Source organism: Sturnira hondurensis, unplaced genomic scaffold, assembly GCF_014824575.4.
Source record: "Sturnira hondurensis isolate 20B ecotype Veracruz unplaced genomic scaffold, ASM1482457v3 Scaffold0022707, whole genome shotgun sequence".
Taxonomy (NCBI): domain Eukaryota; kingdom Metazoa; phylum Chordata; class Mammalia; order Chiroptera; family Phyllostomidae; genus Sturnira; species Sturnira hondurensis.
Window position 1 is genome coordinate 2,863,335 of NW_028095338.1, and position 16,492 is coordinate 2,879,826.

The window sequence follows — 16,492 nt, forward strand, 5'->3', positions numbered from 1 at the left end:
GTTGAGATATGTTCCCTTTATTCCCACTTTTCTGAAAGCTTTTTATCATAAATGGCGCTGGATTTTATAAAATGATTTTTCTGCATCTATTGATGTGATCATGTGATTTTAATCCTTCATTTTGTTTGTGTGGTGTATCACATTTATTGATTTGAGGATATTGTACTATACTTACTTACATCCCTGGAATAAATCCCACTTTCTCATGGTGTATGGTCTTTTTAATGGATTGCTGCATTCAGTTTGTTAATATTTTGTTGATGATTTTCGCATCTGTGTTCATCAGGGATATTGGCTTCTAATTTTTTTCTTTGTAGTGTTTTTATTGGTTTTGAAATTAGAATAATGTTGGTCTTGTGAAATGAGCTGGGGAGTCTTTCTTCCTCTTGAATATTTTGGAATAGTTTGAGAGGGATAGGTGTAAGTCCTTCTTTAAAGATTTGGTAAAATTCGCCTGAGAAGCCATTCAATTCAGGACTTCTGTTTGTTGGCAGGATTTTTTTTTCTTTTACTGCTTCGCTTTCATTTGTTGTAATTGGTCTGAATAAACCTGAATAGGTTTTCTGATTCTGTTTTGGAAGATGGTGCTTTTCAAGGAATTTTTCCATTTCTTCCAGATTGTCCAATTTGTTGGCATATAGTTGTTTGTAATATTTTCTTACAATCCTTTGTATTTATTTTATGTCAGTTGTTACTTCTCTTTCATTTCTGATTCTATGTATTTGGCTTCTCTCTCTTTCTTTCTTGATGATTCTGGTTAGAGGTTTTTCAGTCTTATTTATCTTTTTAAAGAACCAGTGCTTGGATTCATTGTTCTTTTGTATTGTATTTTTAGATCCTGTTTTGTTTATTTTTGCTCTTTATTATTTCTTTTATTCTACTCACTTTGGGCTTTGTTTCTTGTTCTTTTTCTAGTTTTTTTTAAATGTAAGGTTAGATTGTTTATTTAAAGTTTTGCTTTTTTAATTTGATTTTTTAAGGTTGTATTTATTTTATTTTTAGACAGTGGAAAAAAGAGGGAGAAATTGAGGGAGAGAAACATCAAAGTGTGGCTACCTCACACGTGCCCCCTACTGAGGACTTGGCCTGCAACTCAGGCTTGTGCTCTGACTGGGAATCAAACTAGCAACCCTGTGGTTCCCAGGCCAGCACTCAATTCACTGAGCCACACAAGCCAGGGCAAGATTTTTCTTCTTTCTTGAGGTAGGCCTATAATGATATGAATTTCCCTCTTAGTACTTCATTCACTGTGTCCCAAATTTTGGGTTGTGTGTTATCATTTTCTTTTGTATCAAGGTATCTTTTGATTTCTTCCTTTATCTCATTGTTAATCCATTTATTGTTTAGTAACATGTTTTTAGCCTCCATATCTTGGTGTTTTTCAATTTATTTCTTGTGATTGATTTCTAGTATTATACCATTGTGGTCAGAGAAGATGCTTGATATGATGTGTCTTCTTAAATTTATTGAGACTTGCATTGTGGCCTGACATGGTTTATCCTAGAAAATGTTTCAAATGCGCTTGAAAAGAATGTATATTTTGTTGCTTTGGGATGAAATGTTCTGAAGATACCAATTAAATTCATGTTCTTTAAGGCCATGGTTTCCTTTCTTTGTCTGGAAAATTTATCCATTGATGTCAGTGGGTGTTAAAATCCCCTACTATCACTATATTACTACTGATTTCTCCTTTTATGTCCATCAAGATTTGCTTTATACATTTAGGTGTTCCTAGGTTGGGTGCATAAATGTTCACAAGGGTTGTATCCTCTTGGTGGGTTGCTCCCTTTATTACTATATAGTGTCCTTCTTTGTCTCTTATTATAGCCTTTGTTTTAAAGTCTATTTGTCTGATATAAGTACTGCTACCCCAACTTTATGTTCCTTTCCATTTGCATGAAATACCTTTTTCCATCCCTTTATTATTAACCTTTGTGTGTCTTTCATTCTGAGGTGGGTCTCTTGTTGTCCATTTATACGGACTTTGTTTTCTTTTCCGTTCAGCTACCCTATGTCTTTTCATTGGGGCATTTAAGCCATTTACATTTAAAGTGACTATTGGTAGATACATATTTATAGCCATTTTATTCTTTTAACTATGTTCCTCTTTCTTCTTGCTCCTCTTCTCCTTCTGTTCTTGTTCTTCTTGTTGTTCTTCCTTCTTCCTCCTCCTCCTTCCCCTGCCTCCTCTTCCTTCTGCTTCTCTTCTTCTTCATCTTCTTTTTCAACACACCCTTTCACATTTCTGGTAATATTGGTCTGTTGGCAACAAACTGCTTAAGCTTTTTCCATGTCTGGGAAGCTCTTTATTTCTCCTTTAATCTTAAACGATTGCCCTGCTGGATAAAGTAGTCTTGATTGCAGGTCCTTTCTTGGAATCTTTTTGTATATTTTGTGCCAGTCCCCTCTGGCTTAAAATGTTTCTGTTGAGACACTAGCTGAGTCTTACAGGAGCTCCCTTGTAGGTAACTGACTTTCTCTTGCTGCTTTTAACCTTTTCTCTTTATCTCTAACCTTTGCCATTTTAATTATGACGTGTCTTGATGTGGGCCTCTTTGGGTTCATCTTGTCTGGAACTCTTTGCACTTCCTGGACTTATGTGTCTTTTTTCTTCACAAGGTGTCTTTTTTCTTAGAGAAGTTTTTAGTCATTATTTCTTCAAATAGTTTCTCAGTCCCTTGATCTCTCTCTCTCTCTCTCTCTCTCTCTCTCTCTCCTCCTTCTGGTACTTCTATGATGTGGATGTTGTTACTCTTAATGTTACCCCCCAAATCCCTTAAATTATCTTTATTTAAAAAATTTTGGTTTTCATTTTGCTGCTGATTATTTCCTGCTACTTTGTCTTTCACATTGTTGATTTGATCCTCTCCTTCATCCAGCCTACTGTTTCTAGTGTATTCTTCATTTCAGATATTATATTATACATTTCTGACAGTTACCTTTTTATGGTTTCTGTTTCCTTTTTTATGCTTGGTTTCTTTGAGCATCCTTATAACCATTTTTAACTCTATATCTAGTACATTACTCACCTCCATTTCATTTAGCTTTTTTCCTGGAGAATTGCCTTGTTCTTTCATTTGGAGCATGTTTCCTTGTCTCCCATTTTGGCTGCCTCTTTGCATTTGTTTCTGTATATTAGGGCAGAGATGATTTTCAAACTTTTTAATCTCATAGCACACAAAATAATCACTAGAATTTTGTGGCACACAAAATATATATTTTGTTGCCAATCTGACAAAAAATGGCTATAATTCTGATTTATTCACACCAGACATCTAATGTGTTGGCTGTTGTTATTTTTTTATTTGACATTCTAAAGGAAAAGTGGTCAGTGCCCCTGACTAAATAGTCAGGTGTTAAACGTTTTAAACATTGTTGCAGCGCACCAGTGGTGCAGTCTCCTTCAGCACCTGGTCTGGGTGCTTCAGGAGAGTCCTTTGCATGGGTTATGTGGGGCCCGTTTTGAATTGAGTCTTGATTTCTGCTGGCCTATTCATGCGTGAGGTGACCCTTAGGCTGTCAAGACTGACCCATACTTCAGGGTTGGCTGACTGAGAGGTACAAGCTGCTATGAAGCTGCTGAACACACAAAGTGAACTTGCCTCAGCAGGGTCTTGTGCGTCTCGAGATCTCCCTTTGGAGGTCCCTCCCTTTACTCTGTGAAGCTAATTGAATCTGCTCTGAGTTGTCTGAAACTGGACACTAGGTGTTTTGGTTCTGGGGCCTTTTGGGAGGGACTTTGGGCAGGCCAACGTCAGATGATGCCCGTGACTGGCCCTGGGCAACCTGCTTGGGGCTACAAACTGATCTAGAGTTTGTGGCTGCCTGTACTAGGCCTGGGTGTGCACAGTGAGGACCAAGCTGCACGCCAACACCAGCTTTTACCAACACTGGTTTCAGAGGCAGGTCAGCAAAAGTCCCAAGGCACTCAGATCTGCCTCTCTGTTGGCTGCCCATTGGGCTCAGTCACTGAAAGTGCCTTTGGTGGCACTCAAATTGTATGAGGTAAGTTCTTAGTCACAGGTAGGGCAAGTGGTATTCACCAGATTGATGCAGGTCCAAACTCTGTGTCAGTGCTGGGTCTGAGGTCTCTCAGCAGATGCCCCTGCATATATCATCAATTCTGAATGCTACCTGCTGGATGCTTACACACCTTTGTGGTGGGGTAAGGTCTCAGGGAGTCATCAGGGTTAGGCCAGCAGACCTAACCCTGCCCAAGAGTTTACCAGGCCCAAACAGACCAAGGTTTGGCTATGTAAAGGGAGGGCTCTGCACTGCTTATGTGTATGAGGGAAAAATGGCCCCCATTCTAAAGCCACATAACTCAGTCTGTCCTAGATTCTGCCAGGAGCCCGATCTCAGCAGGTGCCAGACCTCCAGGAATCAGGAGGATGTGGGTAGTGGTTTCTCCCATGAGGAAGAAGTACCAGTCAGCCTTGGGGGACCATGGGGACAGTGCCCCCACCCTGTGCGCACACAACTCAGTCTGTCCTTGAGTATGCCCATACTTCAACAGGGTGGAGCCACCAGGAGTCAGGAGGGTAGGGCCACCGCTGGGAGCCCGGAGTGGGGCTAGTGGATGTCCCATCAGGGGGAGGTGCCAGTCAGTTTCACAGGATGTGGAGGGAATTGGCCCTCCCCCAAAGCCACACAACTCAGTCATTGCCACCCCCTGCGTCTGCCCAGATCTCTACACTCCAGGCTAGGCAGCACTCTCCTCAGTAGGGCTCAGTCTCTGCTGGGTGTGGGGCAACAGGAAGTACAGAGAAAGGGGCTATTCCTTTTCCTCAAGCTGATGCCATTTGGAGGGAAATGCTCCATGCAAAAAAGATGGTGTCTACAGTCTGGGAGGGTGACTCAGCACAGGAATCCTGTTGGCTGTCCCTTCAGCTCTCTCCCCAGAGCCACACAACCCACTCTCCCCTAATACTACTCTAGTCTGCTTTGCCCTCTCTTTACCAGAGTCCAGGGTGAGTGACTACACATGAGATTTGGTGTGTTGGCCCTTTAAGAGGACCCGTGTCTCTAGCAGACTCTTGTTTGTCCCTAAAGGACAGAATCCCTGCTGAGTTTCACAGCCAGATGTTATGTGGGTGCCTCTTCCTGGCTCTGGTGCTCTGGCCTAGGGAGGCCTAGGGAGCCTGGCTTGGGGTTGAGACCCAATGCTCCTCGGGGGGAACCTTTGCAGCTGACGTATCCCTCTAGAATCTCAGCCACCACTCGTGGGAGCAAGGCCAACCCTTTCAGCATTTCCAACCTTCCTATCATTCTCGATGTGGATCTTCTCTAAATTCTTGTTTATAAGACTTCTCTTCAGCTAGTCTTTGGTTAGTTACTCAGGTGGATTGCTGAATAATTCAGTTGTAATTCTAGTTCCGTTCTGGGAGGAGGGGAATGCCACTACCTTGATCTGTGGAGCCAGCCTTCGACAGTTGTTCTCAACACATCTTACCACCTTGGCCAAACCCCAGTGCAGTGGCAAATTGGATGTCAGGGTTAAGGTCTACCTAAAAATCGAATTCATAAAAATTAGAGGTGTTTTAGCCACCAGTCTGTCTATAAATGAAAGGTACTTTTCTCACTAGAAAAGCTGAAGGGAGTACAGGTGCTTCAGAAAATTATAATATCTTTCTTATAAATAAAAATAGTACCGGGGTTAGATGTGAACTGTGATTTCAAGCTAAGGAGTTAGTAAAATTCATGTTAGTTGGCTTCAGATATTCACCTTTGCTGGGACTTTTCAGAAGCTCCTCAGGCAGTGCCTTATAGTCGTATTAGTGAGGTGAGTCCTGTCACATGACGTAGCCCTTCAGCAGACGCTAAGACGGACATTGCAGTGGGCCCTGCAGTTGCCATGCTTTCTGGATGCTGCCCGGGCGCTCTGCACCGCTTTGCTGTTCCCTCCTTGCTCAGAGTCACTGGACGCACTCAGGCGTTAGTTCTTCGGATGAATATTGGATAAGTAGAGGTACTGGTCCTGTACTGAAAGTTGTGGAAACATAAATAATAGTGCCTCTGAACTAAGGTCTGACCTTAAACATTTGAAATATGACAATATTTTATTTATTCGCCACTAGATATCTAGCACCTATACCTGCTACGCAGTAATTTCTGAATAAAACAGTTTTTGAAGGAAAGAATGAGTGGCCAAATGGGTCTGAAGTAAAGATACTCTTATGTGAGCCAGCCATGTGGGGTGCTCATAAATGGCTTTGAAGCAGGAATTGGACTTTGGGTCGAATCTCAAGAGAAAGGTAGAAACTTGGAAGGGTAGACCTAAGTAGGGAAGGCAGCACAAGCAGAAGAGTCAGCAGCAAGGGCTCAAAGTAGAAGTCGCCGAGAAGGAATGGAAGGGCGAGTGGTTCCGCGGCCTGGACAGTGTAAGAAAGGGGGAGGGGGAGGTAAGGCTGCACAGGGGCAGTGGGGCCAAGCTGTACACGGCTCAAGAATTTATACTGGGTTTTGTAGAAAATGGGTGGATCATCTAAGTTTTAATATAGAAACCATCAGCATTTCTATATTTCTAGAGCATTTTCTATGCTTTAGAAATATAAATCTGGTAGCAGTCTGCTGAGGGATATTAGCAACAGGGAAAGGCAAAGAAACACAAGTTTAAAGAATTGCAGTGATTCTGCCCTGGCTGGTGTGGCTCAGTGAATTCAGCGCCGGTCTGTGAACCAAAGGGTCGCTGGTTCTATTCCCAGTCAGGGCCTGGGTTGCAGGCCAGGTCCCCAGTGGGGGGTACACAAGAGGCAACCGCACATTGATGTTTCTCTCCCTCTCTTTCTCCCTCCCTTCCCCTCTCTCTAAAAATAAATAAAATCTTTAAAAAAAGAATTACAGTGATTCTTCATAAGTTAAGTGCAGAGTAAGGGCTGAGATAGATAAACTAAGGTAATGAGAACAGAGGAAAGGGACACAGGTCAGGTTCGTCAGGGTGCAGGACTGCCACCTGACCCAAATTTGACAACTGATTACACATAGAAGACAACAGAGGACTCCAAGATGAAGGGACGATCGTGACGCAATTGCTTAGAAGGTTGTGCTCCATTTATTAGGGGGTAGAGTTTGTTTCAGAAGGAAGGCAGTTGATTCAGTCTTGGACAAAGTGAATTGTAATGATATTATGGACAGGAAATTAAGCAGACAAGATTTAAATTACTAGCATCTGAATGGAGTAGTAATTAAATCTGAGAAACTAGATAAGAGTGTCAAGAGAGTGATCATGATGAAGATTAGAAATAAACCAAGGACAGATCTCTGGCAAAACTTCTCTTTGGGGAAGAGGGAGAGTGCCTTCGCAGAAGCGCACAGTGAAGTGTGAGGAAAGAGTTTTGAGGAGGGAATGGCAACACATCCCTGGCTTCAGAGAGGTTGCGATGAGAAACAGCTTGTGCATTTGGAAACTTGGAGTGATTCGTGATCTTTAAGCATGTTTTCCTTTGAGGAAGAGAATCCATTTGCAAAGGGCTGTAATAGATTGAGTAGGAGGTTCAGCGTTGGTGACTAGAGCTTTTCTTGCAAATTTGGTAAGGAAGAAGAGAATGGCACCCAAGCAGGTGTGAGTACCTGTTAAGAATCTTTCTCATTGAATTGCAGAGAAAATCAAATGAAAGTCTGGTTCTGTAGGTTGTAGTGTAGTGCCTGGCCCATAGGTTTCAATAAATGCTAACTATTACGGTGGTCGTCATCATCATCAGGAAAGGGGTTCTGTGGGATAAGAGAGAAGAGGGTACATGTTTTGTGGGCTAAAGGGAAGGGTCCCTTGGAGAGGAGGGGAGGGGGGTCCTTTGGAGAGGAAGGAAGGGGGGTCCTTTGGAGTGGAGGGGAGGGGGGTAATTCAAGGAGGTCTGGAGTAAGGATGACATTAAGGACAAAACCAGAGTGGTTAGTCCTGGAAAAGGGAACAGATCTCCATTTCTCTGAATTAGAGGAGGATATGGGAAATACCAGGGACATTTTGAGCCTGAGTACCAGTAAGGAGAAGAGAGTCTGAAGAGACACTCGTGCGACGGTTTTCCTCCTCCCAGTGAAGCCAGAAGAACTCTCCACTGCAGATAATCTGCTTAAGCATGAAGAGATAAGAAGCACATTCGTGTATCTGAGACACTAAATTATCTCCTTTAAACCGCATGAACATGCAAAGATTATGTATTTGCATCCACATTTTACAGATGGGAAAACAAGTCAAAAAAGCTAAGTAACTTGCCCAGGAGTGCACAGCCAGCAACAGCAGGAGCCAGGGTTCAGAGCAGGTCTGTCTGACTCCAGAGCCTGCGCTCTTCATTGAAAAGAAACTCAGCAGTTTGAGATCTTGGAGGTGCAGACTGGCACTGTGTCACAATGAGGTCCCGTGGGGTGGTTATTCCTGTCAGTCACCAGAATGAGCATCTAGAAAGTGCATCTCATTTAAGGAATAAAAGGATGCGAAATAGGGGTGACTCAGAACTGTGAATTCTGGGTATCACTGAGGGGGATAATAAGGCAAGAAACAGAAAAGGTTTGAGTGAGGTGCTAAACTTCAGCATGCGGGGAAAATGCCTTATGGGCCACAGCAGTGAGGGTGGGAAGAGGGAAAGACGAAAGACAAGGGGCGTCTTGGACTTGAAGAGGAGAGCCGCTACCTTGGTTTCCCAAGGGCGATGATTCGGGAGTCACCTTCCCTTCGCTTTCTCACAGCTGCCAGAATTCCTGCCCCTCGGCAATTAGATTACTCTCACCATAACAAGTCTGGAAGCCAGCCCGCCCCCCCCGACCCCCGTTCCCGAATCCCCACCCCCTGCCACACACAGGCACCCTTTGCCAACTTAGGCTGATGTCCTGCTCTGGTCTTTATTACTCACCTCCTCATGTACGTAACCTACTGAGAGGCTACGCTAAAGTAACAAAAGGGAGAATATAGTTACCTTATTTTTACCTACTACCTAACACGTAAATTGCCTTCCACAGATAACATTTTGATCCTGCATTCACTAAAGAAGTAAGTACTGAATGCTCACAATACGACAAATACTGCATGCACTGGAGATGTAACAGGGAAGAAATCAGATTCCCCGTGTTTACAGAGCTTCCATTCTCATGGGGAAGGTAGGAAACAAAGAAAATTAGTAAACGGCGTAGGATTTTAAATAGTAATGAACACAGAGAGAAAAAGTAAAGCAGGGGAAAGGAGGAAAGAATGCAGGGATTGGAGTGTGGGAGTGGTTACACTTTGCAGAGGGGTGGGTGATGAATGAAAGCCTGCCTGAAAGAAGAGCCTTCCTGCCAAGCCCGAAGGAAGGCCAGAGAACGTGCAAAAAAAAGAGGGTTCTATGCAGAGGACAGCACACACAGGCGCTTCCGGGTGGGAGCTAAGCTGGCGCGGCCAAGAACAGCAAGGAGGTTGATGGGGCTGCACGGGATTGGCGAGAAACAAAATTGCGGAGGAAAAGGAGGGTTAGATTGCCCAGGGCCTCATATGCCATTGTAAAGACTTTGACTTTTAAGATGGCATTGGAGGCTTTGGGTTTGCTTGTTTTTTTAACTTCTTGTATGGAAAATGTGAGTCATGTGTACATGGAATAATATAATGAGTTCCCTTGTGGCGCTAATCATTCAGTGTCAACAGCTTTCGCTTTTGGAGGACTTTGAGCAGAGTTACAAGTCTGGCATGACCTGACTTGAACAGAATCATTCGGGGCTGTGGGGAAGGGGGGCAGGCACAGGAGACTTAGACCAGAGCCAAAACTGAGGAGGCAGATCCTGGAGGCTTGAAACCAGTCGGTGGCAGAAGGGGTGAGAAGTGGTCGGATTCAGGGTATGTCTTGAAGGTCTGACTAGATTATTAGTCAGACCTTCAAGAGGTTCATGCTTTGTTCAGAAAAAGAATTTGAGAATGTACGTAGTGTAGTAAGGAGGGTAAGAGATATAGGGGGAAAATGGCACCAGAATACTACTATTTTAAACTTCATTTTCTGTTCAGAGTAAACCCAAGTCCCCAGTACAAGTGGCATAGAAATGAACACTTGTAATACAGTTCATTCATAAATTTCAAATTGTGTACTCCTCCCATGTTCTTTTGCAACCATGGATAATTGGGCCACAGATTTAACTGTAATTTGTTAATGAAGTAGTGACATTATTGAGGTACGAGTACCCCAAAGTCCCTGGAAGCAGCATAGTGTGCTACTTGATTTTCTGAAAGAAGCATGATTTATATTTAATATAATGAAACTCAAAATTAAAACAGAGCAGCAACAAACAGAAAGACATTCCAGGTCAAAGTATGACAGAAAACTTAAACTTTCAAAGCAGAGTTACATGTATACAGAGATTTATTTGTCTTCTGTGTAGTTAATCAGACCTTCTTAGCCTGCTTACTTGTATTTAATGGTGCAGTTTGCCCTGCTAATCCCAGCCTGACATCTGCACCACATGTGATGCTGCTCAAATAAGTAGGGCATTGAAAAAGATGAAAGAATGTGAACATATGAACACAGGTCCAGGAGCACTTTCTGTAGAAACAACCACGTCACCCACAGTGAGTGGGTCACAGAGGGCATTTCCATGTCATCCCACCGTAATAAGTACACACACCGCACTCACATTCAGAAGACTCAGGATGGCTCCCAAGTTCCTCTGCATCCTGGCTGTCTGACCTTGGGTTAGGTCACTTGTTAATGTGTCTGAACTTCTGTTTCCTTATGTGCAGAATGAGGATGAGAGTGCCAACATGGTCTACCTCCCAGGGTCACTGAGAGGCCCGGGGGTGACACAGTCTATCGGTGCTTCACGGTGCCTGCCCCGTGCCAGGCACCGTGCAGTGCTCGCTCAGCCCTCTCAGGTCACATTACAGTGTTGGGCAGGCAGGAAGCTTAGCAAGGTGCTCGAACTTGCATGAGGCCAGAGGTGGAGGAAGAAAGCTGGTATTTGATCCCAGATTGGATCAGCCTGCAATCCCTTGCCTTTAAAAAAGCAAAACCAAACTAACTTTACCAAGCATCTTCCTACTCTATGCCAGAAACTGTGTTGAACATGGTTCTGTACTGTCTCATTTAATAAAGATATCCTGTAGTTCCTGGGTGCTCCACAAATAGTACAGACCAATAAAATCTGATAGTGTGTCATCACCAAGAGAAGATACATTATGAAAACAATGTTCTGTTTCCCTTTCTTCTCACTCCCCCAGTCACTCTCCTTTTCCCCACCCTCCTCTTCTTCATTTTATCTTCTGACTTGCAACCTAACAAACAAGAATCAGCGCATAGTTTAATGATGTCAGTGGCATGATGTTTTTTTGTGACGGAGCCTTCCTTGCGCGAGTGTGCTTCTGCCACCTCACAACTCTCTCTGAGACCTTTCGCACAACGCCCACCAACAAAACCGAACGAGCAGGTTTTTCAGGAATAACCGTCCTGTACCACACTGTGCTAGGAAAAGGAGAGCTGCAGGACACTGGGCAGACCGACAAACAAAAGAAAAAGTGATCAAGCCACATGGCACCCAGTGTAATGCAGAATGTGAATGGGCTTCAGAAGTGGACAGACCCAAGTTCAAAGGGCTGCCCCTCCAATCCAGTTATGGGAAGGATGACAGTTTACTTCATCTTTTTTTTATCAACTAGGATTTTCTTTATCTGTATCCGTTTGCTCAAAATGAAGACACAATCTTCTTGACACATTTGTTACACCCCACAATAGTAAGGTTTTATATCTACCACTTGATCTGCAGGTCAGGTTTACTTCATCTTATTGCTCCTTGGCTCCCTTGGCTGTGGAATGGGGTACCAGTACCAACCCCACAGGGCTGATGTGGAGATTGGCTGAGTTAACACCTTTCCTTCCATAGAAGCAGTAAATTAGGGCATAGAGATATATATGTATGCTGGGAATTTAACAAGCAAGAGAGGTGAGACAATAACCCGATAGTTGTCAATTGGTTTTACCATTTTTTCATTGCAATAAGTTGCCTGTCGTTTTTCTTCCCTACTACAATGCCATTCCCCCAGCAAGGGACCACAGGAGTTTTGTGGGCCAAAGTGGTGAGGAGTGTGTCATGGAAGAAGCAGAATTAACTCTCACCCTTGAGGAATGGGTGGTTCTAGGTAGAGAAGGGAAGGCAGGGACGCCCCCCCTCCCCAGGTGGTGGGAACCACTTAAAGGAAACTCTGAGGCCTGGTGGTGTGACTGAGGAGATAGTAAGCAGGACTCACCGGAGAGCCTTTGCACAGGCTGTTCTTCCTTTCAGGAGTACTGTTCTCAACCCCCCATCTCCTGCTCACCCCTTCCCTTGTTCCTCTCCCGGTTTCCTTCCAGGGCTCAGCCCTCGTCTCTCCCTCCGCGCGCTTTCTCACACTTCCTGACCAGATCAGATCCCTCCGAGATACGTCCATAGTGCTTCCCTGGTGCACATTTGCATTTATCAGTGAGATTCTTTGGTTAGTCTTGTCCCCACTTTAATTCCCCTAAGAACAGGGGTTGTGCCTCTTTTGTACTCACTGCGTATCCCTTCATTCCCTCCTTTACTCCAGGGCGTGAAACATAGAGGGGCTTAAAAATCCTCATTGACTAAATGGGTACATTTTGATTATCAGTGAGGTAATAGCCAGGATAGGAGAGTTGCTATTTGAGATTGCTAATCCCATTAGGTTCTGAGTAATGGTAGTTTATTTAATCCTTAAAGACAATCCGGTGAAGTAAAATGTGTTATTACTTTCATTTTGAAGGCGGACAGACTGATACTCAGAGATGTTAACCATCTTTCCCTGTTGACCTGTCTAGTAAGTGGCAGCAGCCTGGCTTCTGAGCTCCTGGAATTACCCACAGTGCTCTGCCGCTTCAGTGATACAGGAGGAAGTTAGTGCATGGAGTCGGGCTAGATTCCTGTTAGGAAAAAACCTGGATTTTTCCCTCCCCCTCTTCATTAATTATCATCTAATTAAAGTGATAAATTTCCTTCATCGCTCCATGAGAAAAACCAAGCAGAAAAGAACTGCTTCACATGCCATGTCTTGCACCCATGCTGACTTTACATTCTGCCAAAGTGATCTGGTCACGTTCACTCAGCAAGTGGACTGGCCATTTCAAATTCTAATTCCCAGAAAATTCTAGACCACTTCTCTCAGTCACCTTTAGAGAATCAGTGTGTACTTTGTCAGAACACGACAGAGTGGCTTTAAATAAAAGGAGGTGATTTGACTAAGTTTGGTATTATCTGAGACTTCAATTTCTGTTTCTTACTCAGAAAGCAGATCTAGCCAGTGGTCATCAGTAGGTACTGAATCATAAAGCTCCTGGAAGAAAGGCTTAATTTCATCAAGGAAGCCACAAAATCCCGAGCCTCCCCAAGAATGATAGCACTTCCTAAATAACATAGTTATTGCTGAAAATCAGTAAAGTCCAACAAAACTTGGTACTCTGGAGTACCAAGAGGCTTTCATTAGTCAATTATACTAGCCACCTGCCTTCAGACAGGGTTTTTTAATTTTAATGACCTCAGGGCGGTTGTATAATTTAAAGATCCCTAGGTAGAGGACTATATGAGAGTAGTAAATAAGGGAGTAATTAACGCTTGTGTTGTACTACAGTTACTTACTGGATAGTGTTCTGAAAACTTCACATTTGTTGACATCTTTAATTCTCGCAACAAACCTGTGAGATATTATTATTATTCTATTTTACTGAGGAAGAATTGAGCACTGCCCAGGGCCACAGAGCTGGTAAATGATGGAACTGTCTTTAAACCTAGCCAGTCTGCCCGTCAAGTACTCGCCCTTAAAATGTCCCCCTCATAGCTGGTGACTCAAGTTGTCATCTCTGTCTCCTTGGCTGTAACTGAAATCTCAACTTGTGTTTAAGCCATTAGTGTTTAATTAAGAGCCTGATATGTTCAGACTCTTTCAAAAACGATCCAGCCTCTCTGGAAGATGCACTTGCTTTCTATAAACTTAATTTTCAAGGGAACCACTATTCAAAGAAGTAAAAGGGAGGCTGAAGAAAAATAATCAAATTCTCCATAGAACAAAGGAATTTCTGAATCAGCAGCAAATGGGGCTCCGCTGGTGGGGCATTCTCTAAAGTATCCTCCACCCCCCATGTTGGAATCCCATTGTGCTCATTTGCCATAGAACTCGAAAATAATGTTTCTTTCTGTTTCACACTTCAGCTTTCTTCTCTCAGTCAGTACTTTGGAAAGCCCGCGGAACCCAGAGTCCTCCCTGTCCTCGCCCTGTGGTCTGTGTGAAAGCCAGATGACGCTGTGCTGACCTGAGCTCTTTTCAAATGGCTCAGATACCACATTCGTCACTGGCAAACTTTTCAGGCACCTTTACCTCAGAGACTACTCAGTTCCTCATTCTCGCTACCCCTTGATCATGAGTAAATAGCAAGAAAAAGATGTGAGGACTTTTTTGAGGACACCTCCCACCTCTTTCTTTCAGCGACTGATTCCTTCCTTCATAGTGGTGACACCGAAGGGCCCAGATACTCATAGGGATTGGGCTTTAATCGCTAGATCCCTTCCGGTGTCCTGCCGACGTGTAAAACCTGCCCGATTTCACCTAAGTGAAGCATTTCAACACGCTTTTACACCAGTGCGTCTCTGTGCTTAGTGCTTTCACCGTTCATTTACTCCCGAAGAAGTAAGTCGCTGTAGAGGTGTCATCCTAACAAAGCCTAATTTCAGACGCCAGTGCCAAAGGCACAAAGCTGGCGTCAGTGATCCAGGGCATATGTAGGATCAACAGTCAACTTTGGAGCAAATCCAGAACTTTTCGTTCCCTCTCCTCCCCTGGAGAGCAAAGGCTTTCTGCCTGCTATCAAGGGAAAGCACTAAGTTCATAATTAGTTTTATGCCCAGAGGGTTTTTAAAGTGCTATATATGTTTAAGAAATTGTTTATTTGGGATTTGAGGTGTTCAAAACCTTATTTAATCCTAAGTATTGTTTGTAATTAGCTTGCCCTATGAGGAATGGAGACCACTCCCGCAGGTGGCTGTGCTCCTGGGGAAGGGCTTTTAGAGGTTCGGAAGCAAACTCTGTGTTAGCTTTGAATTAAGGCTCAGGCAGATGAGCCCCGAGGTTTTGGAGGGGGGCACACTGTGGGTTAGAGAGCAGTCATTCTTTTGCTGGGGAGTGTGGATCTTCTCTTCCCAAAAACCCTCTGGGGAATATCCCAGCTCTTACCAACTTTTCCTCAACTCTTACAATGAGAGATTGGATTGGGGAAAATCCATACTGAAAAAATACCAACAAATCCCTCTATCAGTGGAATCTGAATCTATTTGATGATATTATAGGAGAAGTAGACTGGGTGAAAGGGATTCTGTTTACAAGAAATTTTATTGGCAAGTGTGTTAAGTTCTTCCTCAAGTTTGCTAGATGGAATTCCTATCTATTGGGTTGGCCAAAAAGTCCATTTAGGTTTTTCTTTAAAGTAAAAGACACATTTTTATTTTTACCAATAACTTTGTTGACTTGGATATTGTGAGTATGTCAGTTATCTCCTGCACAGTATAATGTTGATTGTTCTCTATTAATGTCTCGGTTTGATCGCTGTCCGCTTCAACTGGTCTACCTGACTGTGGAGCGTCGTCCAGTGAGAAATCTCCAGCACGAAACTTTGCAAACCACTTTTGACACATTCAATCAGTCACAGCACCTTCTCTATACACTGCGCAAATCTTTTTTTCTGCATTTTAGTGGCATTTTTTCTTGAAATAAAAAAGCATAAATGCCAAAAATGTGGCTTATTTTGTTACATCTTCAATATTGAAATGGCTACACAATTCACCAATTTTGATATGTTTTTTAAATGCACACTGATATGACAGCTGTCACAATATAATCTAACAAACTTGTTTCGAATGAAGTTAAAGACAACTAAGTGCTACTTAGAGCCATCTTATAGAAAAAAACCAACAAACTTTTTGGCCAACCCAATACTTTCTTTCCCTTCTGAGCTAAAGACCACATGCACAGATTAAAATATTTCTACTGATTGCGTAGTTGAGAGACTGGGTTTAAGTCATGCACTTCCTCAAAAATAAACAATGTGAGCTGAGGAGACAGGATGACAAACTGTTACTCCTGAAAGTCGTGTGTGCCAGGAAACCTGCTCAGTTCTACGTAAACCAGGAGGTCTGGTCACCCTTTGAGGAGATATAGTGCATTTCCAACAGTTTAGCTGAATTTTCAGCAAGATTCTGACTTCCAGATTCAGGAAGGTAAAAATAAAGCCATAATCTTTTCTCTTAATATGATTTTAGTGTTCGGCATTCTCAAGGAAGTAATCAGTGGTCTGCTCTAGAGGTCTAAGGGCCAGCTAGAGGAGAAAGGGTATCTAACCTCTCTTTGCTTAAAATATAGTTATCAGCCTAGCTGGTGTGGCTCAGTTGGTTGGACACCATCCCGTAAAGCAGAAGGTCACCAGTTTGATTCCCAGTCAGGTTGTAGGTTCGGTTCCTGGTCAGGATGTGTACAAGAGGCAACTGATAGATATGTCTGTCTCACATTGAT

General features: G+C 43.2%; 1 protein-coding gene across 4 annotated transcripts in view; it reads left to right on the plus strand.

The window, feature by feature from the left end:
- NFKB1 (nuclear factor kappa B subunit 1) overlaps positions 1–16,492 on the plus strand; it is a 128,428-nt gene that overhangs the window by 63,806 nt on the left and 48,130 nt on the right. The gene's annotated exons all lie outside the window — the stretch shown is intronic.